General features: G+C 44.1%; 56 non-coding genes across 56 annotated transcripts; all 56 read right to left on the reverse strand.

The window, feature by feature from the left end:
- Positions 1–2,258: 2,258 nt before the first annotated feature.
- TRNAV-CAC (transfer RNA valine (anticodon CAC)) lies at positions 2,259–2,331 on the reverse strand. Its single transcript has one exon. It is a non-coding gene; the product is annotated as a tRNA-Val (tRNA).
- Positions 2,332–2,396: 65 nt separating this feature from the next.
- On the reverse strand, positions 2,397–2,469 carry TRNAV-CAC (transfer RNA valine (anticodon CAC)). The gene has a single exon. It is a non-coding gene; the product is annotated as a tRNA-Val (tRNA).
- Positions 2,470–2,672: 203 nt separating this feature from the next.
- Positions 2,673–2,745, reverse strand: TRNAV-CAC (transfer RNA valine (anticodon CAC)). Its single transcript has one exon. It is a non-coding gene; the product is annotated as a tRNA-Val (tRNA).
- A 203-nt stretch (positions 2,746–2,948) lies between these two features.
- TRNAV-AAC (transfer RNA valine (anticodon AAC)) lies at positions 2,949–3,021 on the reverse strand. The gene has a single exon. It is a non-coding gene; the product is annotated as a tRNA-Val (tRNA).
- A 481-nt stretch (positions 3,022–3,502) lies between these two features.
- TRNAV-AAC (transfer RNA valine (anticodon AAC)) lies at positions 3,503–3,575 on the reverse strand. Its single transcript has one exon. It is a non-coding gene; the product is annotated as a tRNA-Val (tRNA).
- Positions 3,576–4,055: 480 nt separating this feature from the next.
- Positions 4,056–4,128, reverse strand: TRNAV-CAC (transfer RNA valine (anticodon CAC)). Its single transcript has one exon. It is a non-coding gene; the product is annotated as a tRNA-Val (tRNA).
- Positions 4,129–4,193: 65 nt separating this feature from the next.
- On the reverse strand, positions 4,194–4,266 carry TRNAV-AAC (transfer RNA valine (anticodon AAC)). Its single transcript has one exon. It is a non-coding gene; the product is annotated as a tRNA-Val (tRNA).
- Positions 4,267–4,331: 65 nt separating this feature from the next.
- On the reverse strand, positions 4,332–4,404 carry TRNAV-CAC (transfer RNA valine (anticodon CAC)). The gene has a single exon. It is a non-coding gene; the product is annotated as a tRNA-Val (tRNA).
- A 204-nt stretch (positions 4,405–4,608) lies between these two features.
- On the reverse strand, positions 4,609–4,681 carry TRNAV-AAC (transfer RNA valine (anticodon AAC)). Its single transcript has one exon. It is a non-coding gene; the product is annotated as a tRNA-Val (tRNA).
- A 342-nt stretch (positions 4,682–5,023) lies between these two features.
- TRNAV-CAC (transfer RNA valine (anticodon CAC)) lies at positions 5,024–5,096 on the reverse strand. Its single transcript has one exon. It is a non-coding gene; the product is annotated as a tRNA-Val (tRNA).
- Positions 5,097–5,576: 480 nt separating this feature from the next.
- On the reverse strand, positions 5,577–5,649 carry TRNAV-AAC (transfer RNA valine (anticodon AAC)). Its single transcript has one exon. It is a non-coding gene; the product is annotated as a tRNA-Val (tRNA).
- A 479-nt stretch (positions 5,650–6,128) lies between these two features.
- Positions 6,129–6,201, reverse strand: TRNAV-CAC (transfer RNA valine (anticodon CAC)). Its single transcript has one exon. It is a non-coding gene; the product is annotated as a tRNA-Val (tRNA).
- A 204-nt stretch (positions 6,202–6,405) lies between these two features.
- TRNAV-CAC (transfer RNA valine (anticodon CAC)) lies at positions 6,406–6,478 on the reverse strand. The gene has a single exon. It is a non-coding gene; the product is annotated as a tRNA-Val (tRNA).
- Positions 6,479–6,682: 204 nt separating this feature from the next.
- Positions 6,683–6,755, reverse strand: TRNAV-AAC (transfer RNA valine (anticodon AAC)). The gene has a single exon. It is a non-coding gene; the product is annotated as a tRNA-Val (tRNA).
- A 758-nt stretch (positions 6,756–7,513) lies between these two features.
- Positions 7,514–7,586, reverse strand: TRNAV-AAC (transfer RNA valine (anticodon AAC)). The gene has a single exon. It is a non-coding gene; the product is annotated as a tRNA-Val (tRNA).
- A 203-nt stretch (positions 7,587–7,789) lies between these two features.
- Positions 7,790–7,862, reverse strand: TRNAV-CAC (transfer RNA valine (anticodon CAC)). The gene has a single exon. It is a non-coding gene; the product is annotated as a tRNA-Val (tRNA).
- A 65-nt stretch (positions 7,863–7,927) lies between these two features.
- Positions 7,928–8,000, reverse strand: TRNAV-AAC (transfer RNA valine (anticodon AAC)). Its single transcript has one exon. It is a non-coding gene; the product is annotated as a tRNA-Val (tRNA).
- Positions 8,001–8,065: 65 nt separating this feature from the next.
- TRNAV-CAC (transfer RNA valine (anticodon CAC)) lies at positions 8,066–8,138 on the reverse strand. Its single transcript has one exon. It is a non-coding gene; the product is annotated as a tRNA-Val (tRNA).
- A 204-nt stretch (positions 8,139–8,342) lies between these two features.
- Positions 8,343–8,415, reverse strand: TRNAV-AAC (transfer RNA valine (anticodon AAC)). Its single transcript has one exon. It is a non-coding gene; the product is annotated as a tRNA-Val (tRNA).
- Positions 8,416–9,311: 896 nt separating this feature from the next.
- TRNAV-CAC (transfer RNA valine (anticodon CAC)) lies at positions 9,312–9,384 on the reverse strand. The gene has a single exon. It is a non-coding gene; the product is annotated as a tRNA-Val (tRNA).
- Positions 9,385–9,449: 65 nt separating this feature from the next.
- TRNAV-CAC (transfer RNA valine (anticodon CAC)) lies at positions 9,450–9,522 on the reverse strand. Its single transcript has one exon. It is a non-coding gene; the product is annotated as a tRNA-Val (tRNA).
- Positions 9,523–9,587: 65 nt separating this feature from the next.
- TRNAV-AAC (transfer RNA valine (anticodon AAC)) lies at positions 9,588–9,660 on the reverse strand. Its single transcript has one exon. It is a non-coding gene; the product is annotated as a tRNA-Val (tRNA).
- Positions 9,661–9,864: 204 nt separating this feature from the next.
- TRNAV-AAC (transfer RNA valine (anticodon AAC)) lies at positions 9,865–9,937 on the reverse strand. The gene has a single exon. It is a non-coding gene; the product is annotated as a tRNA-Val (tRNA).
- A 757-nt stretch (positions 9,938–10,694) lies between these two features.
- TRNAV-AAC (transfer RNA valine (anticodon AAC)) lies at positions 10,695–10,767 on the reverse strand. The gene has a single exon. It is a non-coding gene; the product is annotated as a tRNA-Val (tRNA).
- A 480-nt stretch (positions 10,768–11,247) lies between these two features.
- TRNAV-CAC (transfer RNA valine (anticodon CAC)) lies at positions 11,248–11,320 on the reverse strand. The gene has a single exon. It is a non-coding gene; the product is annotated as a tRNA-Val (tRNA).
- A 65-nt stretch (positions 11,321–11,385) lies between these two features.
- On the reverse strand, positions 11,386–11,458 carry TRNAV-AAC (transfer RNA valine (anticodon AAC)). The gene has a single exon. It is a non-coding gene; the product is annotated as a tRNA-Val (tRNA).
- Positions 11,459–11,523: 65 nt separating this feature from the next.
- On the reverse strand, positions 11,524–11,596 carry TRNAV-CAC (transfer RNA valine (anticodon CAC)). The gene has a single exon. It is a non-coding gene; the product is annotated as a tRNA-Val (tRNA).
- Positions 11,597–11,800: 204 nt separating this feature from the next.
- Positions 11,801–11,873, reverse strand: TRNAV-AAC (transfer RNA valine (anticodon AAC)). The gene has a single exon. It is a non-coding gene; the product is annotated as a tRNA-Val (tRNA).
- A 343-nt stretch (positions 11,874–12,216) lies between these two features.
- On the reverse strand, positions 12,217–12,289 carry TRNAV-AAC (transfer RNA valine (anticodon AAC)). Its single transcript has one exon. It is a non-coding gene; the product is annotated as a tRNA-Val (tRNA).
- A 342-nt stretch (positions 12,290–12,631) lies between these two features.
- Positions 12,632–12,704, reverse strand: TRNAV-AAC (transfer RNA valine (anticodon AAC)). The gene has a single exon. It is a non-coding gene; the product is annotated as a tRNA-Val (tRNA).
- Positions 12,705–13,045: 341 nt separating this feature from the next.
- On the reverse strand, positions 13,046–13,118 carry TRNAV-CAC (transfer RNA valine (anticodon CAC)). The gene has a single exon. It is a non-coding gene; the product is annotated as a tRNA-Val (tRNA).
- A 204-nt stretch (positions 13,119–13,322) lies between these two features.
- On the reverse strand, positions 13,323–13,395 carry TRNAV-CAC (transfer RNA valine (anticodon CAC)). Its single transcript has one exon. It is a non-coding gene; the product is annotated as a tRNA-Val (tRNA).
- A 480-nt stretch (positions 13,396–13,875) lies between these two features.
- Positions 13,876–13,948, reverse strand: TRNAV-CAC (transfer RNA valine (anticodon CAC)). The gene has a single exon. It is a non-coding gene; the product is annotated as a tRNA-Val (tRNA).
- Positions 13,949–14,013: 65 nt separating this feature from the next.
- On the reverse strand, positions 14,014–14,086 carry TRNAV-CAC (transfer RNA valine (anticodon CAC)). The gene has a single exon. It is a non-coding gene; the product is annotated as a tRNA-Val (tRNA).
- A 65-nt stretch (positions 14,087–14,151) lies between these two features.
- On the reverse strand, positions 14,152–14,224 carry TRNAV-AAC (transfer RNA valine (anticodon AAC)). The gene has a single exon. It is a non-coding gene; the product is annotated as a tRNA-Val (tRNA).
- Positions 14,225–14,428: 204 nt separating this feature from the next.
- Positions 14,429–14,501, reverse strand: TRNAV-AAC (transfer RNA valine (anticodon AAC)). The gene has a single exon. It is a non-coding gene; the product is annotated as a tRNA-Val (tRNA).
- Positions 14,502–15,258: 757 nt separating this feature from the next.
- On the reverse strand, positions 15,259–15,331 carry TRNAV-AAC (transfer RNA valine (anticodon AAC)). The gene has a single exon. It is a non-coding gene; the product is annotated as a tRNA-Val (tRNA).
- Positions 15,332–15,811: 480 nt separating this feature from the next.
- On the reverse strand, positions 15,812–15,884 carry TRNAV-CAC (transfer RNA valine (anticodon CAC)). Its single transcript has one exon. It is a non-coding gene; the product is annotated as a tRNA-Val (tRNA).
- Positions 15,885–15,949: 65 nt separating this feature from the next.
- On the reverse strand, positions 15,950–16,022 carry TRNAV-AAC (transfer RNA valine (anticodon AAC)). The gene has a single exon. It is a non-coding gene; the product is annotated as a tRNA-Val (tRNA).
- A 65-nt stretch (positions 16,023–16,087) lies between these two features.
- TRNAV-CAC (transfer RNA valine (anticodon CAC)) lies at positions 16,088–16,160 on the reverse strand. The gene has a single exon. It is a non-coding gene; the product is annotated as a tRNA-Val (tRNA).
- A 204-nt stretch (positions 16,161–16,364) lies between these two features.
- TRNAV-AAC (transfer RNA valine (anticodon AAC)) lies at positions 16,365–16,437 on the reverse strand. The gene has a single exon. It is a non-coding gene; the product is annotated as a tRNA-Val (tRNA).
- Positions 16,438–16,780: 343 nt separating this feature from the next.
- Positions 16,781–16,853, reverse strand: TRNAV-AAC (transfer RNA valine (anticodon AAC)). The gene has a single exon. It is a non-coding gene; the product is annotated as a tRNA-Val (tRNA).
- Positions 16,854–17,195: 342 nt separating this feature from the next.
- On the reverse strand, positions 17,196–17,268 carry TRNAV-AAC (transfer RNA valine (anticodon AAC)). Its single transcript has one exon. It is a non-coding gene; the product is annotated as a tRNA-Val (tRNA).
- A 341-nt stretch (positions 17,269–17,609) lies between these two features.
- Positions 17,610–17,682, reverse strand: TRNAV-CAC (transfer RNA valine (anticodon CAC)). Its single transcript has one exon. It is a non-coding gene; the product is annotated as a tRNA-Val (tRNA).
- Positions 17,683–17,886: 204 nt separating this feature from the next.
- TRNAV-CAC (transfer RNA valine (anticodon CAC)) lies at positions 17,887–17,959 on the reverse strand. The gene has a single exon. It is a non-coding gene; the product is annotated as a tRNA-Val (tRNA).
- A 1,036-nt stretch (positions 17,960–18,995) lies between these two features.
- TRNAV-CAC (transfer RNA valine (anticodon CAC)) lies at positions 18,996–19,068 on the reverse strand. Its single transcript has one exon. It is a non-coding gene; the product is annotated as a tRNA-Val (tRNA).
- A 620-nt stretch (positions 19,069–19,688) lies between these two features.
- Positions 19,689–19,761, reverse strand: TRNAV-CAC (transfer RNA valine (anticodon CAC)). The gene has a single exon. It is a non-coding gene; the product is annotated as a tRNA-Val (tRNA).
- Positions 19,762–20,656: 895 nt separating this feature from the next.
- TRNAV-AAC (transfer RNA valine (anticodon AAC)) lies at positions 20,657–20,729 on the reverse strand. Its single transcript has one exon. It is a non-coding gene; the product is annotated as a tRNA-Val (tRNA).
- Positions 20,730–21,209: 480 nt separating this feature from the next.
- TRNAV-CAC (transfer RNA valine (anticodon CAC)) lies at positions 21,210–21,282 on the reverse strand. The gene has a single exon. It is a non-coding gene; the product is annotated as a tRNA-Val (tRNA).
- A 65-nt stretch (positions 21,283–21,347) lies between these two features.
- On the reverse strand, positions 21,348–21,420 carry TRNAV-AAC (transfer RNA valine (anticodon AAC)). Its single transcript has one exon. It is a non-coding gene; the product is annotated as a tRNA-Val (tRNA).
- A 65-nt stretch (positions 21,421–21,485) lies between these two features.
- TRNAV-CAC (transfer RNA valine (anticodon CAC)) lies at positions 21,486–21,558 on the reverse strand. The gene has a single exon. It is a non-coding gene; the product is annotated as a tRNA-Val (tRNA).
- Positions 21,559–21,762: 204 nt separating this feature from the next.
- On the reverse strand, positions 21,763–21,835 carry TRNAV-AAC (transfer RNA valine (anticodon AAC)). The gene has a single exon. It is a non-coding gene; the product is annotated as a tRNA-Val (tRNA).
- A 343-nt stretch (positions 21,836–22,178) lies between these two features.
- Positions 22,179–22,251, reverse strand: TRNAV-AAC (transfer RNA valine (anticodon AAC)). Its single transcript has one exon. It is a non-coding gene; the product is annotated as a tRNA-Val (tRNA).
- A 342-nt stretch (positions 22,252–22,593) lies between these two features.
- On the reverse strand, positions 22,594–22,666 carry TRNAV-AAC (transfer RNA valine (anticodon AAC)). The gene has a single exon. It is a non-coding gene; the product is annotated as a tRNA-Val (tRNA).
- Positions 22,667–23,007: 341 nt separating this feature from the next.
- Positions 23,008–23,080, reverse strand: TRNAV-CAC (transfer RNA valine (anticodon CAC)). Its single transcript has one exon. It is a non-coding gene; the product is annotated as a tRNA-Val (tRNA).
- A 204-nt stretch (positions 23,081–23,284) lies between these two features.
- TRNAV-CAC (transfer RNA valine (anticodon CAC)) lies at positions 23,285–23,357 on the reverse strand. The gene has a single exon. It is a non-coding gene; the product is annotated as a tRNA-Val (tRNA).
- Positions 23,358–23,653: the final 296 nt, after the last annotated feature.

Here is a 23,653-nt window from a genome sequence, read left to right on the forward strand (position 1 = left end):
GGACTGCTTTAAAGCTTCGTACCATGCAAATTTGTCCGGCGATTCGCGAAAGCGTTGGCGACTCCGGCGAAGAATGCGTAAGACCGCCTGGCGGTAGGCGTCGAACTGCAAGAGATGCGCATTAAAAGACCACGTACCTGGGCCCATCTTAACGCCGTCCAAGACGAGACGGAGTTCAAGGGCGCGATGATCCGAAAGGGGACACGGTAAGATCTGACAGGTCGTAACATTCTGACGATCCTCCCCGGCAAGGAGAACATAGTCGATGCGCGATTGAAGATAAGAGCCATACACGGGACCGGACCAGGTCCAGTCAAAATTGTCCGCATGTGTTGCGCGCCAAACGTCAATGAGGTGGGTATCACGTAGAAATCGGAATAAGGCAGTCGAGCCCAAACGCGAAGAGGAACCAGATAATGGTCGGCGATCCAGACCCGGCTGCGCTACGTCGTTAAAATCCCCGACGACTAGGGGACGCGAACAGCGCGAGACCACCCCCCGCAAGCGGTCATAAAAGGGCAAACGATCGGGCGCGACATTCGGAAGATACACGTTCACGATATCCAGAGGTTCGCTGTCAATGGACAAAGACGCCAAAATAAACCGGCCCTCTCCACTACGTAGGACGCGGGCAGGCAAAACGTCAAGACCCGCCCGAATGCAAATAGCAACACCGCGAAAACCGGAAACAGGGTCATTATCAAAATAAATGGGACCGCGCCAAAGAGACCGAAAAACCGCGACATGGGAGCCCGACCAGTGAGTCTCTTGGAGACACAAAACGTCGAAACCCTTGCTCCATTCAACCAGTTCTTTCATCTTCGCCAGAGCCCGCAAACCGCGGACGTTAAGAGAAACGATTTTTATCATTGAAGGGCGAGAGCAGCGGAGGGGGCACCTGGTCAGCGATAAGACGTGGAGAAGGAGGCCGACCAAGCAAAGGGAGGTCTGACTTAGGTCGTTTCAGCCCCTGCTTACCACCGACAACACGCCAGTCTCCCTGGCCATCCTCGGGCGAAACGGAAGGTTCACCATCACTACTAGAAACTGGACGTTTCTGAGTCGCAACCAGTACTTCAGAGTCTCCAGGCGCCGCAACTGGTGACCCGCCCTCCGGGATAACCTCGGCGGAAGAAACACCAACCGGCAAGTCGACAGAAGGTGCAGCAGGAGGCAAACGACGAGGTATATCAATATTGGGGCAAACCCGCGCGATATGCCCCTGAGCGTCACACCGGCGGCAAACGAAGAGAGGACAGTCCTTGTAGAGGTGAGAGTTAGACAGACACTTATTACAAACTTTGCCCTGCCGATCATGCCGAACGCGGTAGGAGCTTTCGAGCCCCATGACGTCGACCAAACGCAAACTATAAGGTAAGCTAGAGACACCCTCTGGGAGCGAAACCTTTATCGAGCGTTGCCCGTAATACTTGCCATTTGTACGCTCCCAAACCACCTCACTTTTTAACTCGCAATTATAACTCAGCAACTTTGCCTTTAAAACGTCATCCGATACAAACTCCGGGAGATCAAAAAAGGTAGCAATGATCTCGCGACTCCCGACTTTACGCACCACGCAGTCTTCCGCCTCGAGCCCAAGACCTAATTCTGCGCAATTATCCGCATCTTCCAACGACACAAATGTTACGAAAAATCCGCCTTTCGTACTCACCACCGACGAATAAGAATCCGCACCAAAAGTCAATGACAAAGCTTCTTCAATCTTCGAAACAACGCGCTCCTGACATTCTACAAAAACCGAACGTTTCAAAACTTCCATCGTGTAAGTAGATTAGTAATAATAATAGATTAGTTGAAAAAATAACGGGACTCTGCCCGAGGCAGAGCCCAAAACGCGAGAAACCCGATTCAAAATAGACAGCAAAAAAGAAATTCACGCAAAGAAACGAATAAAAAAGCCAAAAGGCCGAAAAAAAAACCCGCGAGCAAGAGGAGAAGCCGAGGACGGAGCGAGAGAAAAACGCGACCGCACTCGACGAAAACCAAAACGCGAATCCCTTTAGGCGGACGTGATAACCACTACACCATAGATACTTAGCAATACTGAGTTTTCCAAGAGACCTAGCTTATTTTTATGCCTAATCACGATGGTCAAAATATGTATCTACCAGGGCCCAAACTTGGGATCTTCCGCTTGTGAAGCGGACGTGATAACCACTACACCATAGATACGTAGTAATACTGAGTTTTTCAAGAGACCTAACTTGATTTTATGCCCAATCACGATGGTCAAAATATGTATCTACCAGGGCTCGAACCTGGGACCTTCCGCTTGTGAAGCGGACGTGATAACCACTACACCATAGATACGAAGTAATGCTGAGTTTTCCAATAGACCTAGCTTGATTTTATGCCCAATCACGATGGTCAAAATATGTATCTACCAGGGCTCGAACCTGGGACCTTCCGCTTGTGAAGCGGACGTGATAACCACTACACCATAGATACGTAGTAATAAAGAGTTTTCCAAGAGACCTAGCTTATTTTTATGCCCAATCACGATGGTCAAAATATGTATCTACCAGGGCTCGAACCTGGGACCTTCCGCGTGTTAGGCGGGCGTCATAACCACTACACCATAGATACGTAGTAATGCTGAGTTTTCCAATAGACCTAGCTTGATTTTATGCCCAATCACGATGGTCAAAATATGTACCTACCAGGGCTCGAACCTGGGACCTTTCGCTTGTGAAGCGGACGTGATAACCACTACACCATAGATACGTAGTAATACTGAGTTTTCCAAGAGACCTAGCTTACTTTTTTGCCCAATCACGATTGACAAAATATGTATCTAACATGGGCTCGGTCTTGGAACCTTCCGCGTGTGAAGCGGACGTGATACCCACTACACCATAGATACTTAGTAATACTGAGTTTTCCAAGAGACCTAGCTTATTTTTATGCCAATCACGATGGACAAAATATGTATCTACCAGGGTTCGAACCTGGGACCTTCCGCGTGTTAGGCGGACGTGATAACCACTACACCATAGATACGTAGTAATACTGAGTTTTCCAAGAGACCTAGCTTACTTTTTTGCCCAATCACGATTGACAAAATATGTAGCTAACAGGGCTCGAACCTAGGACCTTCCGCGTGTTAGGCGGACGTGATAACCACTACACCATAGATACGTAGTAATGCTGAGTTTTCCAAGAGACCTAGCTTATTTTTATGCCCAATCACGATGGTCAAAATATGTATCTAACATGGGCTCGATCTTGGAACCTTCCGCGTCTGAAGCGGACGTGATACCCACTACACCATAGATACGTAGCAATGTTGAGTTTTCCAAGAGACCTAGCTTATTTTTATGCCCAATCACGATGGTCAAAATATGTATCTAACATGGGCTCGATCTTGGAACCTTCCGCGTGTGAAGCGGACGTGATAACCACTACACCATAGATACTTAGTAATACTGAGTTTTCCAAGAGACCTAGCTTATTTTTATGCCCAATCACGATGGACAAAATATGTATCTACCAGGGTTCGAACCTGGGACCTTCCGCGTGTTAGGCGGACGTGATAACCACTACACCATAGATACGTAGTAATACTGAGTTTTCCAAGAGACCTAGCTTACTTTTTTGCCCAATCACGATTGACAAAATATGTAGCTAACAGGGCTCGAACCTAGGACCTTCCGCGTGTTAGGCGGACGTGATAACCACTACACCATAGATACTTAGCAATACTGAGTTTTCCAAGAGACCTAGCTTATTTTTATGCCTAATCACGATGGTCAAAATATATATCTACCAGGGCAAAAACTTGGGATCTTCCGCTTGTGAAGCGGACGTGATAACCACTACACCATAGATACGTAGTAATACTGAGTTTTTCAAGAGACCTAACTTGATTTTATGCCCAATCACGATGGTCAAAATATGTATCTAACATGGGCTCGATCTTGGAACCTTCCGCGTGTGAAGCGGACGTGATACCCACTACACCATAGATACTTAGTAATACTGAGTTTTCCAAGAGACCTAGCTTATTTTTATACCCAATCACGATGGTCAAAATATGTATCTACCAGGGCTCGAACCTGGGACCTTCCGCTTGTGAAGCGGACGTGATAACCACTACACCATAGATACGTAGTAATAAAGAGTTTTCCAAGAGACCTAGCTTATTTTTATGCCCAATCACGATGGTCAAAATATGTATCTACCAGGGCTCGAACCTGGGACCTTCCGCGTGTTAGGCGGACGTCATAACCACTACACCATAGATACGTAGTAATGCTGAGTTTTCCAATAGACCTAGCTTGATTTTATGCCCAATCACGATGGTCAAAATATGTACCTACCAGGGCTCGAACCTGGGACCTTCCGCTTGTGAAGCGGACGTGATAACCACTACACCATAGCTACGTAGTAATACTGAGTTTTCCAAGAGACCTAGCTTACTTTTTTGCCCAATCACGATTGACAAAATATGTATCTAACATGGGCTCGGTCTTGGAACCTTCCGCGCGTGAAGCGGACGTGATACCCACTACACCATAGATACTTAGTAATACTGAGTTTTCCAAGAGACCTAGCTTATTTTTATGCCCAATCACGATGGACAAAATATGTATCTACCAGGGTTCGAACCTGGGACCTTCCGCGTGTTAGGCGGACGTGATAACCACTACACCATAGATACGTAGTAATACTGAGTTTTCCAAGAGACCTAGCTTACTTTTTTGCCCAATCACGATTGACAAAATATGTAGCTAACAGGGCTCGAACCTAGGACCTTCCGCGTGTTAGGCGGACGTGATAACCACTACACCATAGATACGTAGTAATGCTGAGTTTTCCAAGAGACCTAGCTTATTTTTATGCCCAATCACGATGGTCAAAATATGTATCTAACATGGGCTCGATCTTGGAACCTTCCGCGTCTGAAGCGGACGTGATACCCACTACACCATAGATACTTAGTAATACTGAGTTTTCCAAGAGACCTAGCTTATTTTTATGCCCAATCACGATGGTCAAAATATGTATCTACCAGGGCCCGAACTTGGGACCTTCCGCTTGTGAAGCGGACATGATAACCACTACACCATAGATACGTAGTAATGCTGAGTTTTCCAAGAGACCTAGCTTGATTTTATGCCCAATCACGATTGACAAAATATGTAGCTAACAGGGCTCGAACCTAGGACCTTCCGCGTGTTAGGCGGACGTGATAACCACTACACCATAGATACTTAGTAATACTGAGTTTTCCAAGAGACCTAGCTTATTTTTATGCCCAATCACGATGGACAAAATATGTAGCTAACAGGGCTCGAACCTGGGATCTTCCGCTTGTGAATTGGACGTGATAACCACTACACCATAGATACGTAGTAATGCTGAGTTTTCCAATAGACCTAGCTTGATTTTATGCCCAATCACGATGGTCAAAATATGTATCTAACATGGGCTCGATCTTGGAACCTTCCGCGTGTGAAGCGGACGTGATAACCACTTCACCATAGATACTTAGTAATACTGAGTTTTCCAAGAGACCTAGCTTATTTTTATGCCCAATCACGATGGACAAAATATGTATCTACCAGGGTTCGAACCTGGTACCTTCCGCGTGTTAGGCGGACGTGATAGCCACTACACCATAGATACGTAGTAATACTGAGTTTTCCAAGAGACCTAGCTTACTTTTTTGCCCAATCACGATTGACAAAATATGTAGCTAACAGGGCTCGAACCTAGGACCTTCCGCGTGTTAGGCGGACGTGATAACCACTACACCATAGATACTTAGCAATACTGAGTTTTCCAAGAGACCTAGCTTATTTTTATGCCTAATCACGATGGTCAAAATATGTATCTACCAGGGCCCAAACTTGGGATCTTCCGCTTGTGAAGCGGACGTGATAACCACTACACCATAGATACGTAGTAATACTGAGTTTTCCAAGAGACCTAACTTGATTTTATGCCCAATCACGATGGTCAAAATATGTATCTAACAGGGCTCGAACCTAGGACCTTCCGCGTGTTAGGCGGACGTGATAACCACTACACCATAGATACTTAGCAATACTGAGTTTTCCAAGAGACCTAGCTTATTTTTATGCCTAATCACGATGGTCAAAATATGTATCTACCAGGGCTCGAACCTGGGATCTTCCGCTTGTGAAGCGGACGTGATAACCACTACACCATAGATACGTAGTAATACTGAGTTTTCCAAGAGACCTAACTTGATTTTATGCCCAATCACGATGGTCAAAATATGTATCTAACATGGGCTCGATCTTGGAACCTTCCGCGTGTGAAGCGGACGTGATACCCACTACACCATAATAACTTAGTAATACTGAGTTTTCCAAGAGACCTAGCTTATTTTTATGCCCAATCACGATGGTCAAAATATGTATCTACCAGGGCTCGAACCTGGGACCTTCCGCTTGTGAAGCGGACGTGATAACCACTACACCATAGATACGTAGTAATACTGAGTTTTCCAAGAGACCTAGCTTACTTTTTTGCCCAATCACGATTGACAAAATATGTATCTAACATGGGCTCGGTCTTGGAACCTTCCGCGTGTGAAGCGGACGTGATACCCACTTCACCATAGATACTTAGTAATACTGAGTTTTCCAAGAGACCTAGCTTATTTTTATGCCCAATCACGATGGACAAAATATGTATCTACCAGGGTTCGAACCTGGGACCTTCCGCGTGTTAGGCGGACGTGATAACCACTACACCATAGATACGTAGTAATACTGAGTTTTCCAAGAGACCTAGCTTACTTTTTTGCCCAATCACGATTGACAAAATATGTAGCTAACAGGGCACGAACCTAGGACCTTCCGCGTGTTAGGCGGACGTGATAACCACTACACCATAGATACGTAGTAATGCTGAGTTTTCCAAGAGACCTAGCTTATTTTTATGACCAATCACGATGGTCAAAATATGTATCTAACATGGGCTCGATCTTGGAACCTTCCGCGTCTGAAGCGGACGTGATACCCACTACACCATAGATACGTAGGAATGTTGAGTTTTCCAAGAGACCTAGCTTATTTTTATGCCCAATCACGATGGTCAAAATATGTATCTAACATGGGCTCGGTCTTGGAACCTTCCGCGTGTGAAGCGGACGTGATAACCACTACACCATAGATAATTAGTAATACTGAGTTTTCCAAGAGACCTAGCTTATTTTTATGCCCAATCACGATGGACAAAATATGTAGCTAACAGGGCTCGAACCTGGGACCTTCCGCTTGTGAATTGGACGTGATAACCACTACACCATAGATACGTAGTAATGCTGAGTTTTCCAATAGACCTAGCTTGATTTTATGCCCAATCACGATGGTCAAAATATGTATCTAACATGGGCTCGATCTTGGAACCTTCCGCGTGTGAAGCGGACGTGATAACCACTACACCATAGATACTTAGTAACACTGAGTTTTCCAAGAGACCTAGCTTATTTTTATGCCCAATCACTATGGACAAAATATGTATCTACCAGGGTTCGAACCTGGTACCTTCCGCGTGTTAGGCGGACGTGATAGCCACTACACCATAGATACGTAGTAATACTGAGTTTTCCAAAAGACCTAGCTTACTTTTTTGCCCAATCACGATTGACAAAATATGTAGCTAACAGGGCCCGAACTTGGGACCTTCCGCTTGTGAAGCGGACATGATAACCACTACACCATAGATACGTAGTAATGCTGAGTTTTCCAAGAGACCTAGCTTATTTTTATGCCCAATCACGATGGTCAAAATATGTATCTACCAGGGCTCGAACCTGGGACCTTCCGCTTGTGAAGCGGACGTGATAACCACTACACCATAGATACGTAGTAATAAAGAGTTTTCCAAGAGACCTAGCTTATTTTTATGCCCAATCACGATGGTCAAAATATGTATCTACCAGGGCTCGAACCTGGGACCTTCCGCGTGTTAGGCGGACGTCATAACCACTACACCATAGATACGTAGTAATGCTGAGTTTTCCAATAGACCTAGCTTGATTTTATGCCCAATCACGATGGTCAAAATATGTACCTACCAGGGCTCGAACCTGGGACCTTCCGCTTGTGAAGCGGACGTGATAACCACTACACCATAGATACGTAGTAATACTGAGTTTTCCAAGAGACCTAGCTTACTTTTTTGCCCAATCACGATTGACAAAATATGTATCTAACATGGGCTCGGTCTTGGAACCTTCCGCGTGTGAAGCGGACGTGATACCCACTTCACCATAGATACTTAGTAATACTGAGTTTTCCAAGAGACCTAGCTTATTTTTATGCCCAATCACGATGGACAAAATATGTATCTACCAGGGTTCGAACCTGGGACCTTCCGCGTGTTAGGCGGACGTGATAACCACTACACCATAGATACGTAGTAATACTGAGTTTTCCAAGAGACCTAGCTTACTTTTTTGCCCAATCACGTTTGACAAAATATGTAGCTAACAGGGCTCGAACCTAGGACCTTCCGCGTGTTAGGCGGACGTGATAACCACTACACCATAGATACGTAGTAATGCTGAGTTTTCCAAGAGACCTAGCTTATTTTTATGACCAATCACGATGGTCAAAATATGTATCTAACATGGGCTCGATCTTGGAACCTTCCGCGTCTGAAGCGGACGTGATACCCACTACACCATAGATACGTAGGAATGTTGAGTTTTCCAAGAGACCTAGCTTATTTTTATGCCCAATCACGATGGTCACAATATGTATCTAACATGGGCTCGGTCTTGGAACCTTCCGCGTGTGAAGCGGACGTGATACCCACTACACCATAGATACCTAGTAATACTGAGTTTTCCAAGAGACCTAGCTTATTTTTATGCCCAATCACGATGGTCAAAATATGTAGCTAACAGGGCTCGAACCTAGGACCTTCCGCGTGTTAGGCGGACGTGATAACCACTACACCATAGATACTTAGCAATACTGAGTTTTCCAAGAGACCTAGCTTATTTTTATGCCTAATCACGATGGTCAAAATATATATCTACCAGGGCCCAAACTTGGGATCTTCCGCTTGTGAAGCGGACGTGATAACCACTACACCATAGATACGTAGTAATACTGAGTTTTTCAAGAGACCTAACTTGATTTTATGCCCAATCACGATGGTCAAAATATGTATCTAACATGGGCTCGATCTTGGAACCTTCCGCGTGTGAAGCGGACGTGATACCCACTACACCATAGATACTTAGTAATACTGAGTTTTCCAAGAGACCTAGCTTATTTTTATACCCAATCACGATGGTCAAAATATGTATCTACCAGGGCTCGAACCTGGGACCTTCCGCTTGTGAAGCGGACTTGATAACCACTACACCATAGATACGAAGTAATGCTGAGTTTTCCAATAGACCTAGCTTGATTTTATGCCCAATCACGATGGTCAAAATATGTATCTACCAGGGCTCGAACCTGGGACCTTCCGCTTGTGAAGCGGACGTGATAACCACTACACCATAGATACGTAGTAATAAAGAGTTTTCCAAGAGACCTAGCTTATTTTTATGCCCAATCACGATGGTCAAAATATGTATCTACCAGGGCTCGAACCTGGGACCTTCCGCGTGTTAGGCGGACGTCATAACCACTACACCATAGATACGTAGTAATGCTGAGTTTTCCAAGAGACCTAGCTTACTTTTTTGCCCAATCACGATTGACAAAATATGTATCTAACATGGGCTCGGTCTTGGAACCTTCCGCGCGTGAAGCCGACGTGATACCCACTACACCATAGATACTTAGTAATACTGAGTTTTCCAAGAGACCTAGCTTATTTTTATGCCCAATCACGATGGACAAAATATGTATCTACCAGGGTTCGAACCTGGGACCTTCCGCGTGTTAGGCGGACGTGATAACCACTACACCATAGATACGTAGTAATGCTGAGTTTTCCAAGAGACCTAGCTTATTTTTATGCCCAATCACGATGGTCAAAATATGTATCTAACATGGGCTCGATCTTGGAACCTTCCGCGTCTGAAGCGGACGTGATACCCACTACACCATAGATACTTAGTAATACTGAGTTTTCCAAGAGACCTAGCTTATTTTTATGCCCAATCACGATGGTCAAAATATGTATCTACCAGGGCCCGAACTTGGGACCTTCCGCTTGTGAAGCGGACATGATAACCACTAGACCATAGATACGTAGTAATGCTGAGTTTTCCAAGAGACCTAGCTTGATTTTATGCCCAATCACGATTGACAAAATATGTAGCTAACAGGGCTCGAACCTAGGACCTTCCGCGTGTTAGGCGGACGTGATAACCACTACACCATAGATACTTAGTAATACTGAGTTTTCCAAGAGACCTAGCTTATTTTTATGCCCAATCACGATGGACAAAATATGTAGCTAACAGGGCTCGAACCTGGGACCTTCCGCTTGTGAATTGGACGTGATAACCACTACACCATAGATACGTAGTAATGCTGAGTTTTCCAATAGACCTAGCTTGATTTTATGCCCAATCACGATGGTCAAAATATGTATCTAACATGGGCTCGATCTTGGAACCTTCCGCGTGTGAAGCGGACGTGATAACCACTTCACCATAGATACTTAGTAATACTGAGTTTTCCAAGAGACCTAGCTTATTTTTATGCCCAATCACGATGGACAAAATATGTATCTACCAGGGTTCGAACCTGGTACCTTCCGCGTGTTAGGCGGACGTGATAGCCACTACACCATAGATACGTAGTAATACTGAGTTTTCCAAGAGACCTAGCTTACTTTTTTGCCCAATCACGATTGACAAAATATGTAGCTAACAGGGCTCGAACCTAGGACCTTCCGCGTGTTAGGCGGACGTGATAACCACTACACCATAGATACTTAGCAATACTGAGTTTTCCAAGAGACCTAGCTTATTTTTATGCCTAATCACGATGGTCAAAATATGTATCTACCAGGGCCCAAACTTGGGATCTTCCGCTTGTGAAGCGGACGTGATAACCACTACACCATAGATACGTAGTAATACTGAGTTTTCCAAGAGACCTAACTTGATTTTATGCCCAATCACGATGGTCAAAATATGTATCTAACATGGGCTCGATCTTGGAACCTTCCGCGTGTGAAGCGGACGTGATACCCACTACACCATAATAACTTAGTAATACTGAGTTTTCCAAGAGACCTAGCTTATTTTTATGCCCAATCACGATGGTCAAAATATGTATCTACCAGGGCTCGAACCTGGGACCTTCCGCTTGTGAAGCGGACGTGATAACCACTACACCATAGATACGTAGTAATAAAGAGTTTTCCAAGAGACCTAGCTTATTTTTATGCCCAATCACGATGGTCAAAATATGTATCTACCAGGGCTCGAACCTGGGACCTTCCGCGTGTTAGGCGGACGTCATAACCACTACACCATAGATACGTAGTAATGCTGAGTTTTCCAATAGACCTAGCTTGATTTTATGCCCAATCACGATGGTCAAAATATGTACCTACCAGGGCTCGAACCTGGGACCTTCCGCTTGTGAAGCGGACGTGATAACCACTACACCATAGATACGTAGTAATACTGAGTTTTCCAAGAGACCTAGCTTACTTTTTTGCCCAATCACGATTGACAAAATATGTATCTAACATGGGCTCGGTCTTGGAACCTTCCGCGTGTGAAGCGGACGTGATACCCACTTCACCATAGATACTTAGTAATACTGAGTTTTCCAAGAGACCTAGCTTATTTTTATGCCCAATCACGATGGACAAAATATGTATCTACCAGGGTTCGAACCTGGGACCTTCCGCGTGTTAGGCGGACGTGATAACCACTACACCATAGATACGTAGTAATGCTGAGTTTTCCAAGAGACCTAGCTTATTTTTATGACCAATCACGATGGTCAAAATATGTATCTAACATGGGCTCGATCTTGGAACCTTCCGCGTCTGAAGCGGACGTGATACCCACTACACCATAGATACGTAGGAATTTTGAGTTTTCCAAGAGACCTAGCTTATTTTTATGCCCAATCAAGATGGTCAAAATATGTATCTAACATGGGCTCGGTCTTGGAACCTTCCGCGTGTGAAGCGGACGTGATACCCACTACACCATAGATACCTAGTAATACTGAGTTTTCCAAGAGACCTAGCTTATTTTTATGCCCAATCACTATGGACAAAATATGTATCTACCAGGGTTCGAACCTGGTACCTTCCGCGTGTTAGGCGGACGTGATAGCCACTACACCATAGATACGTAGTAATACTGAGTTTTCCAAAAGACCTAGCTTACTTTTTTGCCCAATCACGATTGACAAAATATGTAGCTAACAGGGCCCGAACTTGGGACCTTCCGCTTATGAAGCGGACATGATAACCACTACACCATAGATACGTAGTAATGCTGAGTTTTCCAAGAGACCTAGCTTGATTTTATGCCCAATCACGATGGTCAAAATATGTATCTAACATGGGCTCGATCTTGGAAACTTCCGCGTGTGAAGCGGACGTGATAACCACTACACCATAGATACTTAGCAATACTGAGTTTTCCAAGAGACCTAGCTTATTTTTATGCACAATCACGATGGACAAAATATGTATCTACCAGGGTTCGAACCTGGGACCTTCCGCGTGTTAGGCGGACGTGATAACCACTACACCATAGATACTTAGTAATACTGAGTTTTCCAAGAGACCTAGCATATTTTTATGCCCAATCACGATTGACAAAATATGTAGGTAACAGGGCTCGAACCTAGGACCTTCCGCGTGTTAGGCGGACGTGATAACCACTACACCATAGATACGTAGTAATACTGAGTTTTCCAAGAGACCTAGCTTACTTTTTTTCCCAATCACGATTGACAAAATATGTAGCTAACAGGGCTCGAACCTAGGACCTTCCGCGTGTTAGGCGGACGTGATAACCACTACACCATAGATACTTAGTAATACAGAGTTTTCCAAGAGACCTAGCTTATTTTTATGCCTAATCACGATGGTCAAAATATGTATCTACCAGGGCCCGAACTTGGGATCTTCCGCTTGTGAAGCGGACGTGATAACCACTACACCATAGATACGTAGTAATACTGAGTTTTCCAAGAGACCTAGCTTGATTTTATGCCCAATCACGATGGTCAAAATATGTATCTAACATGGGCTCGATCTTGGGACCTTCCGCGTGTGAAGCGGACGTGATACCCACTACACCATACATACTTAGTAATACTGAGTTTTCCAAGAGACCTAGCTTATTTTTATGCCCAATCACGATGGTCAAAATATGTATCTACCAGGGCCCGAACTTGGGACCTTCCGCGTGTGAAGCGGACGTGATACCCACTACACCATAGATACCTAGTAATACTGAGTTTTCCAAGAGACCTAGCTTATTTTTATGCCCAATCACGATGGTCAAAATATGTAGCTAACAGGGCTCGAACCTAGGACCTTCCGCGTGTTAGGCGGACGTGATAACCACTACACCATAGATACTTAGCAATACTGAGTTTTCCAAGAGACCTAGCTTATTTTTATGCCTAATCACGATGGTCAAAATATATATCTACCAGGGCCCAAACTTGGGATCTTCCGCTTGTGAAGCGGACGTGATAACCACTACACCATAGATACGTAGTAATACTGAGTTTTTCAAGAGACCTAACTTGATTTTATGCCCAATCACGATGGTCAAAATATGTATCTAACATGGGCTCGATCTTGGAACCTTCCGCGTGTGAAGCGGACGTGATACCCACTACACCATAGATACTTAGTAATACTGAGTTTTCCAAGAGACCTAGCTTATTTTTATACCCAATCACGATGGTCAAAATATGTATCTACCAGGGCTCGAACCTGGGACCTTCCGCTTGTGAAGCGGACTTGATAACCACTACACCATAGATACGAAGTAATGCTGAGTTTTCCAATAGACCTAGCTTGATTTTATGCCCAATCACGATGGTCAAAATATGTATCTACCAGGGCTCGAACCTGGGACCTTCCGCTTGTGAAGCGGACGTGATAACCACTACACCATAGATACGTAGTAATAAAGAGTTTTCCAAGAGACCTAGCTTATTTTTATGCCCAATCACGATGGTCAAAATATGTATCTACCAGGGCTCGAACCTGGGACCTTCCGCGTGTTAGGCGGACGTCATAACCACTACACCATAGATACGTAGTAATGCTGAGTTTTCCAAGAGACCTAGCTTACTTTTTTGCCCAATCACGATTGACAAAATATGTATCTAACATGGGCTCGGTCTTGGAACCTTCCGCGCGTGAAGCCGACGTGATACCCACTACACCATAGATACTTAGTAATACTGAGTTTTCCAAGAGACCTAGCTTATTTTTATGCCCAATCACGATGGACAAAATATGTATCTACCAGGGTTCGAACCTGGGACCTTCCGCGTGTTAGGCGGACGTGATAACCACTACACCATAGATACGTAGTAATGCTGAGTTTTCCAAGAGACCTAGCTTATTTTTATGCCCAATCACGATGGTCAAAATATGTATCTAACATGGGCTCGATCTTGGAACCTTCCGCGTCTGAAGCGGACGTGATACCCACTACACCATAGATACTTAGTAATACTGAGTTTTCCAAGAGACCTAGCTTATTTTTATGCCCAATCACGATGGTCAAAATATGTATCTACCAGGGCCCGAACTTGGGACCTTCCGCTTGTGAAGCGGACATGATAACCACTAGACCATAGATACGTAGTAATGCTGAGTTTTCCAAGAGACCTAGCTTGATTTTATGCCCAATCACGATTGACAAAATATGTAGCTAACAGGGCTCGAACCTAGGACCTTCCGCGTGTTAGGCGGACGTGATAACCACTACACCATAGATACTTAGTAATACTGAGTTTTCCAAGAGACCTAGCTTATTTTTATGCCCAATCACGATGGACAAAATATGTAGCTAACAGGGCTCGAACCTGGGACCTTCCGCTTGTGAATTGGACGTGATAACCACTACACCATAGATACGTAGTAATGCTGAGTTTTCCAATAGACCTAGCTTGATTTTATGCCCAATCACGATGGTCAAAATATGTATCTAACATGGGCTCGATCTTGGAACCTTCCGCGTGTGAAGCGGACGTGATAACCACTTCACCATAGATACTTAGTAATACTGAGTTTTCCAAGAGACCTAGCTTATTTTTATGCCCAATCACGATGGACAAAATATGTATCTACCAGGGTTCGAACCTGGTACCTTCCGCGTGTTAGGCGGACGTGATAGCCACTACACCATAGATACGTAGTAATACTGAGTTTTCCAAGAGACCTAGCTTACTTTTTTGCCCAATCACGATTGACAAAATATGTAGCTAACAGGGCTCGAACCTAGGACCTTCCGCGTGTTAGGCGGACGTGATAACCACTACACCATAGATACTTAGCAATACTGAGTTTTCCAAGAGACCTAGCTTATTTTTATGCCTAATCACGATGGTCAAAATATGTATCTACCAGGGCCCAAACTTGGGATCTTCCGCTTGTGAAGCGGACGTGATAACCACTACACCATAGATACGTAGTAATACTGAGTTTTCCAAGAGACCTAACTTGATTTTATGCCCAATCACGATGGTCAAAATATGTATCTAACATGGGCTCGATCTTGGAACCTTCCGCGTGTGAAGCGGACGTGATACCCACTACACCATAATAACTTAGTAATACTGAGTTTTCCAAGAGACCTAGCTTATTTTTATGCCCAATCACGATGGTCAAAATATGTATCTACCAGGGCTCGAACCTGGGACCTTCCGCTTGTGAAGCGGACGTGATAACCACTACACCATAGATACGTAGTAATAAAGAGTTTTCCAAGAGACCTAGCTTATTTTTATGCCCAATCACGATGGTCAAAATATGTATCTACCAGGGCTCGAACCTGGGACCTTCCGCGTGTTAGGCGGACGTCATAACCACTACACCATAGATACGTAGTAATGCTGAGTTTTCCAATAGACCTAGCTTGATTTTATGCCCAATCACGATGGTCAAAATATGTACCTACCAGGGCTCGAACCTGGGACCTTCCGCTTGTGAAGCGGACGTGATAACCACTACACCATAGATACGTAGTAATACTGAGTTTTCCAAGAGACCTAGCTTACTTTTTTGCCCAATCACGATTGACAAAATATGTATCTAACATGGGCTCGGTCTTGGAACCTTCCGCGTGTGAAGCGGACGTGATACCCACTTCACCATAGATACTTAGTAATACTGAGTTTTCCAAGAGACCTAGCTTATTTTTATGCCCAATCACGATGGACAAAATATGTATCTACCAGGGTTCGAACCTGGGACCTTCCGCGTGTTAGGCGGACGTGATAACCACTACACCATAGATACGTAGTAATGCTGAGTTTTCCAAGAGACCTAGCTTATTTTTATGACCAATCACGATGGTCAAAATATGTATCTAACATGGGCTCGATCTTGGAACCTTCCGCGTCTGAAGCGGACGTGATACCCACTACACCATAGATACGTAGGAATTTTGAGTTTTCCAAGAGACCTAGCTTATTTTTATGCCCAATCAAGATGGTCAAAATATGTATCTAACATGGGCTCGGTCTTGGAACCTTCCGCGTGTGAAGCGGACGTGATACCCACTACACCATAGATACCTAGTAATACTGAGTTTTCCAAGAGACCTAGCTTATTTTTATGCCCAATCACTATGGACAAAATATGTATCTACCAGGGTTCGAACCTGGTACCTTCCGCGTGTTAGGCGGACGTGATAGCCACTACACCATAGATACGTAGTAATACTGAGTTTTCCAAAAGACCTAGCTTACTTTTTTGCCCAATCACGATTGACAAAATATGTAGCTAACAGGGCCCGAACTTGGGACCTTCCGCTTGTGAAGCGGACATGATAACCACTACACCATAGATACGTAGTAATGCTGAGTTTTCCAAGAGACCTAGCTTGATTTTATGCCCAATCACGATGGTCAAAATATGTATCTAACATGGGCTCGATCTTGGAAACTTCCGCGTGTGAAGCGGACGTGATAACCACTACACCATAGATACTTAGTAATACTGAGTTTTCCAATAGACCTAGCTTGATTTTATGCCCAATCACGATGGACAAAATATGTATCTACCAGGGTTCGAACCTGGGACCTTCCGCGTGTTAGGCGGACGTGATAACCACTACACCATAGATACTTAGTAATACTGAGTTTTCCAAGAGACCTAGCATATTTTTATGCCCAATCACGATTGACAAAATATGTAGGTAACAGGGCTCGAACCTAGGACCTTCCGCGTGTTAGGCGGACGTGATAACCACTACACCATAGATACGTAGTAATACTGAGTTTTCCAAGAGACCTAGCTTACTTTTTTTCCCAATCACGATTGACAAAATATGTAGCTAACAGGGCTCGAACCTAGGACCTTCCGCGTGTTAGGCGGACGTGATAACCACTACACCATAGATACTTAGTAATACAGAGTTTTCCAAGAGACCTAGCTTATTTTTATGCCTAATCACGATGGTCAAAATATGTATCTACCAGGGCCCGAACTTGGGATCTTCCGCTTGTGAAGCGGACGTGATAACCACTACACCATAGATACGTAGTAATACTGAGTTTTCCAAGAGACCTAGCTTGATTTTATGCCCAATCACGATGGTCAAAATATGTATCTAACATGGGCTCGATCTTGGGACCTTCCGCGTGTGAAGCGGACGTGATACCCACTACACCATACATACTTAGTAATACTGAGTTTTCCAAGAGACCTAGCTTATTTTTATGCCCAATCACGATGGTCAAAATATGTATCTACCAGGGCCCGAACTTGGGACCTTCCGCTTGTGAAGCGGACATGATAACCACTACACCATAGATACGTAGTAATGCTGAGTTTTCCAAGAGACCTAGCTTGATTTTATGCCCAATCACGATTGACAAAATATGTAGCTAACAGGGCTCGAACCTAGGACCTTCCGCGTGTTAGGCGGACGTGATAACCACTACACCATAGATACTTAGTAATACTGAGTTTTCCAAGAGACCTAGCTTATTTTTATGCCCAATCACGATGGACAAAATATGCAGCTAACAGGGCTCGAACCTGGGACCTTCCGCTTGTGAATTGGACGTGATAACCACTACACCATAGATACGTAGTAATGCTGAGTTTTCCAATAGACCTAGCTTATTTTTATGCCCAATAAAGATGGTCAAAATATGTATCTAACATGGGCTCGATCTTGGAACCTTCCGCGTGTTATGCGGACGTGATAACCACTACACCATAGATACTTAGTAATACTGAGTTTTCCAATAGACCTAGCTTGATTTTATGCCCAATCACGATGGTCAAAATATGTATCTAACATGGGCTCGATCTTGGAACCTTCCGCGTGTGAAGCGGACGTGATAACCACTACACCATAGATAAGTAGTAATGCTGAGTTTTCCAAGAGACCTAGCTTATTTTTATGCCCAATCACGATGGTCAAAATATGTATCTAACATTGGCTTGATCTTGGAACCTTCCGCGTTTGAAGCGGACGTGATACCCACTACACCATAGATTCGTAGTAATGTTGAGTTTTCCAAGAGACCTAGCTTGATTTTATGCCCAATCACGAATGTCAAAATATGTATCTAACATGTTCTCGATCTTGGAACCTTCCGCGCGTGAAGCGGACGTGATACCCACTACACCATAGATACTTAGTAATACTGAGTTTTCCAAGAGACCTAGCTTGATTTTATGCCCAATCAGGATGGTCAAAATATGTATCTAACATGGGCTCGATCTTGGGAACTTCCGCGTGTGAAGCGGACGTGATACCCACTACACCATACATACTTAGTAATACTGAGTTTTCCAAGAGACCTAGCTTATTTTTATGCCCAATCACGATGGTCAAAATATGTATCTACCAGGGCCCGAACTTGGGACCTTCCGCTTGTGAAGCGGACGTGATAACCACTACACCATAGATACTTAGAAATACTGAGTTTTCCAAGAGACCTAGCTTATTTTTATGCCCAATCACGATGGACAAAATATGCAGCTAACAGGGCTCGAACCTGGGACCTTCCGCTTGTGAATTGGACGTGATAACCACTACACCATAGATACGTAGTAATGCTGAGTTTTCCAAGAGACCTAGCTTATTTTTATGCCCAATCACGATGGTCAAAATATGTATCTAACATTGGCTTGATCTTGGAACCTTCCGCGTTTGAAGTGGACGTGATACCCACTACACCATAGATTCGTAGTAATGTTGAGTTTTCCAAGAGACCTAGCTTGATTTTATGCCCAATCACGAATGTCAAAATATGTATCTAACATGTTCTCGATCTTGGAACCTTCCGCGCGTGAAGCGGACGTGATACCCACTACACCATAGATACTTAGTAATACTGAGTTTTCCAAGAGACCTAGCTTGATTTTATGCCCAATCAGGATGGTCAAAATATGTATCTAACATGGGCTCGATCTTGGGAACTTCCGCGTGTGAAGCGGACGTGATACCCACTACACCATACATACTTAGTAATACTGAGTTTTCCAAGAGACCTAGCTTATTTTTATGCCCAATCACGATGGTCAAAATATGTATCTACCAGGGCCCGAACTTGGGACCTTCCGCTTGTGAAGCGGACGTGATAACCACTACACCATAGATACTTAGAAATACTGAGTTTTCCAAGAGACCTAGCTTATTTTTATGCCCAATCACGATGGACAAAATATGCAGCTAACAGGGCTCGAACCTGGGACCTTCCGCTTGTGAATTGGACGTGATAACCACTACACCATAGATACGTAGTAATGCTGAGTTTTCCAAGAGACCTAGCTTATTTTTATGCCCAATCACGATGGTCAAAATATGTATCTAACATGGGCTCGATCTTGGAACCTTCCGCGTCTGAAGCGGACGTGATACCCACTACACCATAGATACTTAGTAATACTGAGTTTTCCAAGAGACCTAGCTTATTTTTATGCCCAATCACGATGGTCAAAATATGTATCTACCAGGGCCCGAACTTGGGACCTTCCGCTTGTGAAGCGGACATGATAACCACTAGACCATAGATACGTAGTAATGCTGAGTTTTCCAAGAGACCTAGCTTGATTTTATGCCCAATCACGATTGACAAAATATGTAGCTAACAGGGCTCGAACCTAGGACCTTCCGCGTGTTAGGCGGACGTGATAACCACTACACCATAGATACTTAGTAATACTGAGTTTTCCAAGAGACCTAGCTTATTTTTATGCCCAATCACGATGGACAAAATATGTAGCTAACAGGGCTCGAACCTGGGACCTTCCGCTTGTGAATTGGACGTGATAACCACTACACCATAGATACGTAGTAATGCTGAGTTTTCCAATAGACCTAGCTTGATTTTATGCCCAATCACGATGGTCAAAATATGTATCTAACATGGGCTCGATCTTGGAACCTTCCGCGTGTGAAGCGGACGTGATAACCACTTCACCATAGATACTTAGTAATACTGAGTTTTCCAAGAGACCTAGCTTATTTTTATGCCCAATCACGATGGACAAAATATGTATCTACCAGGGTTCGAACCTGGTACCTTCCGCGTGTTAGGCGGACGTGATAGCCACTACACCATAGATACGTAGTAATACTGAGTTTTCCAAGAGACCTAGCTTACTTTTTTGCCCAATCACGATTGACAAAATATGTAGCTAACAGGGCTCGAACCTAGGACCTTCCGCGTGTTAGGCGGACGTGATAACCACTACACCATAGATACTTAGCAATACTGAGTTTTCCAAGAGACCTAGCTTATTTTTATGCCTAATCACGATGGTCAAAATATGTATCTACCAGGGCCCAAACTTGGGATCTTCCGCTTGTGAAGCGGACGTGATAACCACTACACCATAGATACGTAGTAATACTGAGTTTTCCAAGAGACCTAACTTGATTTTATGCCCAATCACGATGGTCAAAATATGTATCTAACATGGGCTCGATCTTGGAACCTTCCGCGTGTGAAGCGGACGTGATACCCACTACACCATAATAACTTAGTAATACTGAGTTTTCCAAGAGACCTAGCTTATTTTTATGCCCAATCACGATGGTCAAAATATGTATCTACCAGGGCTCGAACCTGGGACCTTCCGCTTGTGAAGCGGACGTGATAACCACTACACCATAGATACGTAGTAATAAAGAGTTTTCCAAGAGACCTAGCTTATTTTTATGCCCAATCACGATGGTCAAAATATGTATCTACCAGGGCTCGAACCTGGGACCTTCCGCGTGTTAGGCGGACGTCATAACCACTACACCATAGATACGTAGTAATGCTGAGTTTTCCAATAGACCTAGCTTGATTTTATGCCCAATCACGATGGTCAAAATATGTACCTACCAGGGCTCGAACCTGGGACCTTCCGCTTGTGAAGCGGACGTGATAACCACTACACCATAGATACGTAGTAATACTGAGTTTTCCAAGAGACCTAGCTTACTTTTTTGCCCAATCACGATTGACAAAATATGTATCTAACATGGGCTCGGTCTTGGAACCTTCCGCGTGTGAAGCGGACGTGATACCCACTTCACCATAGATACTTAGTAATACTGAGTTTTCCAAGAGACCTAGCTTATTTTTATGCCCAATCACCTTGGACAAAATATGTATCTACCAGGGTTCGAACCTGGGACCTTCCGCGTGTTAGGCGGACGTGATAACCACTACACCATAGATACGTAGTAATGCTGAGTTTTCCAAGAGACCTAGCTTATTTTTATGACCAATCACGATGGTCAAAATATGTATCTAACATGGGCTCGATCTTGGAACCTTCCGCGTCTGAAGCGGACGTGATACCCACTACACCATAGATACGTAGGAATGTTGAGTTTTCCAAGAGACCTAGCTTATTTTTATGCCCAATCAAGATGGTCAAAATATGTATCTAACATGGGCTCGGTCTTGGAACCTTCCGCGTGTGAAGCGGACGTGATACCCACTACACCATAGATACCTAGTAATACTGAGTTTTCCAAGAGACCTAGCTTATTTTTATGCCCAATCACTATGGACAAAATATGTATCTACCAGGGTTCGAACCTGGTACCTTCCGCGTGTTAGGCGGACGTGATAGCCACTACACCATAGATACGTAGTAATACTGAGTTTTCCAAAAGACCTAGCTTACTTTTTTGCCCAATCACGATTGACAAAATATGTAGCTAACAGGGCCCGAACTTGGGACCTTCCGCTTGTGAAGCGGACATGATAACCACTACACCATAGATACGTAGTAATGCTGAGTTTTCCAAGAGACCTAGCTTGATTTTATGCCCAATCACGATGGTCAAAATATGTATCTAACATGGGCTCGATCTTGGAACCTTCCGCGTGTGAAGCGGACGTGATAACCACTACACCATAGATACTTAGCAATACTGAGTTTTCCAAGAGACCTAGCTTATTTTTATGCACAATCACGATGGACAAAATATGTATCTACCAGGGTTCGAACCTGGGACCTTCCGCGTGTTAGGCGGACGTGATAACCACTACACCATAGATACTTAGTAATACTGAGTTTTCCAAGAGACCTAGCTTATTTTTATGCCCAATCACGATTGACAAAATATGTAGGTAACAGGGCTCGAACCTAGGACCTTCCGCGTGTTAGGCGGACGTGATAACCACTACACCATAGATACGTAGTAATACTGAGTTTTCCAAGAGACCTAGCTTACTTTTTTTCCCAATCACGATTGACAAAATATGTAGCTAACAGGGCTCGAACCTAGGACCTTCCGCGTGTTAGGCGGACGTGATAACCACTACACCATAGATACTTAGTAATACAGAGTTTTCCAAGAGACCTAGCTTATTTTTATGCCTAATCACGATGGTCAAAATATGTATCTACCAGGGCCCGAACTTGGGATCTTCCGCTTGTGAAGCGGACGTGATAACCACTACACCATAGATACGTAGTAATACTGAGTTTTCCAAGAGACCTAGCTTGATTTTATGCCCAATCACGATGGTCAAAATATGTATCTAACATGGGCTCGATCTTGGGACCTTCCGCGTGTGAAGCGGACGTGATACCCACTACACCATACATACTTAGTAATACTGAGTTTTCCAAGAGACCTAGCTTATTTTTATGCCCAATCACGATGGTCAAAATATGTATCTACCAGGGCCCGAACTTGGGACCTTCCGCTTGTGAAGCGGACATGATAACCACTACACCATAGATACGTAGTAATGCTGAGTTTTCCAAGAGACCTAGCTTGATTTTATGCCCAATCACGATTGACAAAATATGTAGCTAACAGGGCTCGAACCTAGGACCTTCCGCGTGTTAGGCGGACGTGATAACCACTACACCATAGATACTTAGTAATACTGAGTTTTCCAAGAGACCTAGCTTATTTTTATGCCCAATCACGATGGACAAAATATGCAGCTAACAGGGCTCGAACCTGGGACCTTCCGCTTGTGAATTGGACGTGATAACCACTACACCATAGATACGTAGTAATGCTGAGTTTTCC

The sequence above is a fragment of the Phalangium opilio genome, unplaced genomic scaffold (assembly GCF_054372755.1).
Source record: "Phalangium opilio isolate 3A_F unplaced genomic scaffold, DU_Popi_V2 ptg000094l_1, whole genome shotgun sequence".
In the NCBI taxonomy this organism is placed as follows: Eukaryota; Metazoa; Arthropoda; class Arachnida; order Opiliones; family Phalangiidae; genus Phalangium; species Phalangium opilio.